The following is a 2,509-nucleotide window of genomic DNA, read 5'->3' on the forward strand; positions in this document are numbered from 1 at the left end:
CCTATTCTAATTTCTAGTGTCATAATCTAGCAAAGCAATACATTAAGAGAATGAACCCCTTTTTTAAAATAAAATTTGATACAATTTTCACAAACCTTCTAAAATATCCCCTGATTTCCATTAAGAACATCATGATGATTCATTTATACTTACCCATCTTTCATGTTGGTGATTAAAAAAAAACAAACCAGTTTTAAAATTATTCTACTTTTAAATATATATTTGCCTCATTCTTCTATTTCCTTTAATAAGCTTATTTTGAGTTCATGTAAAATTTGTGAAACCTAACAAACTCCAGAGTTCATGGATAAACCACAAATTACCAACTAAAATTGATAATACAGAGAATTTATGCAACTAATTCAATCAAAACACCTACTTATTTCATTCAAATTAGAGGTAAATGGAATATTTGTCTGAATTACACTTCATTTTACAAAACAGACCAGAGGCTCTCAAAATGCAATAGATAATAAAATTCTACCCAGATGCAAACAGGTTTACCCAGAGATACATTTCAAGGTACAGGCGATTCTTGACTTATTTGTTTAAATTTACTAGATCCCTAACTCTTGAATGTGATGAGATAGGGGACAGAAAGAAGGGTAGAAAACACATTGTATTCTATTCTAATTAGTTTCAATAAGTGTTCTTCTTTAATGGTATTGTCAAAGTGTTGTATTGAAATGATCCTGTAGGGTTATTACATTGTTAACGCTTCTCTGCATTTGCTTAACTTACTACCATGACCACTAAAATATTTAGGGTATCTGCAGAGTGGAAAGTAAAGACGACTGTATTTTTAAGCAGATGCATTTGCATACTCATCCATTAAACATTAAAGACATTAAAACCCACAAAGTTTCTAAAAGGGATTTTAATGTGCAATTTTGAGGAACTAAAATGTCTTAATAATTTTATAATTTACCTACAAGGGACTGCCTAAATACTAAAATGATCACCTTTGTAAAAAGACCTAATCAGAACTGTGAGAGTTTTAGTTTCTCATTCGTATTCTCCGAAAAACAGTAAATGAGCAAGCACACTTTCTGCAGCCTGGAAGCCTGGAAATGTGTTACCTTGTGGAATATTTAAAGCAAGTTACCATTCTGGCTCTTTCATATGACTATAAAAGCAACCGAGCTCACAACACACCGTGCAATGGCGGATGATAGCAACGTATGGCATTATATCTACCATAAAATGAGAAATGTAATTGATTCACTCATATTTCTACATATGCCCAAAGCATTTAATGACTGTAGATTTGGAATACTGACAATGTTAATCATTTTAGTTAAAAAAAACAGGTTATTTCTACTCTGTTCCATTTGTACTTAGTTGACGTGTGAACTGAGCAAAGGTGTCCTTGTTCAATAGAAATAGCCAAGTTTGGGAATACACTTAGATATATATATATATATATTTTTTTTGATTTCTCAGTATTATTAGTTTGAAGAACTATGAGGTTAAATAAATAAATAAATAAATAAAGATCTTTGCCTTTTGTAAGAACATGTTTTATGTATGATTGAAGTTTTTACAACACTCCGAAAAAGCCATCCGATGTTAGATTTAAAAATAAAATCAAAAGCATTTTCTGACATAGTACACATGAAAAATTGGAAATTCCAATATCTTCAATAGAAGTTGTAGAAAGTGTATGTCTCCTTGGAGTCTGACACCCACTTAACACAGCAGAAAATAAGGTACTATACTGTAAACAAAAAGTACAGTAAAGGACAGTTGGAAATTTACATAAGAATAGTTCATAAACATTTTGGTCTTTCCATAACAGGTTTTATATAAAATGAATAAAAAAACCTTTAGACAGCTGTCATCACTCTTGTTTGACCACTTTTCACTTATATGCACACGGACATATTTATATAGCAATATATTGATGCACCGTTACACGGATATTAAACTATGATTACTGCTTTGTAACTGAGATGTGCATTATCCAATCAACATTATCCATAGTTGAAATACTCTTACATTATGTATTCTTGTCATGTTGGATCTAGAAAAACATGAAAATATAACTTTACATTATTTCAATTATTTACATTAGTTCAAGCTTGACAGAGAAAAATTGATAAGCTACAATTTTTAGAAGAGTAGGCCCAGAGGTACAATAAATAGCATTGATTGTATAGAGTCATCTTTTTCATTTTTAAAAACTCATTTTAGGTACAATATGGAAACAATTAGTCTGCAATTTGGTCATTCTAGCACGTGTTAGTAAAACTTAAAATGCACCTCCAACATTCCTGATGAGGAGAAATGCACAAAAATATCGTACTCTCTACGGATTTGTGATCAGGGATGACTAAATTTGGTGAAGAACATCATGATACCACATGCCCCCACGTTCCATGGTAGGGGCTGTTGTTTAATCCTACATCATCTTTCCCTTCTGTGGAACATAATCAATAAAAATGTTTTCAAGGCACTTAGTAAGATACCAAGTGCTACACAAAGGCTTACTTGCAGAAATAAGTAATTA

At 31.3% G+C, this 2,509-nt stretch overlaps 1 protein-coding gene across 3 annotated transcripts in view; it reads right to left on the reverse strand.

Moving 5' to 3' along the window:
• Positions 1 to 1,498: 1,498 nt before the first annotated feature.
• The window catches only part of GRIA2 (glutamate ionotropic receptor AMPA type subunit 2), a 159,272-nt gene continuing 158,261 nt past the window's right edge, over positions 1,499 to 2,509 (reverse strand). For all 3 annotated transcript variants that reach the window (XM_015084768.3, XM_053216802.1, XM_053216803.1), the window contains one exon: positions 1,499 to 2,509. This exon is cut by the window's right edge and continues 1,637 nt beyond it. The gene's annotated coding sequence lies outside the window, so the exon portion shown is untranslated.

Source organism: Acinonyx jubatus, chromosome B1 (genome assembly GCF_027475565.1).
Source record: "Acinonyx jubatus isolate Ajub_Pintada_27869175 chromosome B1, VMU_Ajub_asm_v1.0, whole genome shotgun sequence".
In the NCBI taxonomy this organism is placed as follows: Eukaryota; Metazoa; Chordata; class Mammalia; order Carnivora; family Felidae; genus Acinonyx; species Acinonyx jubatus.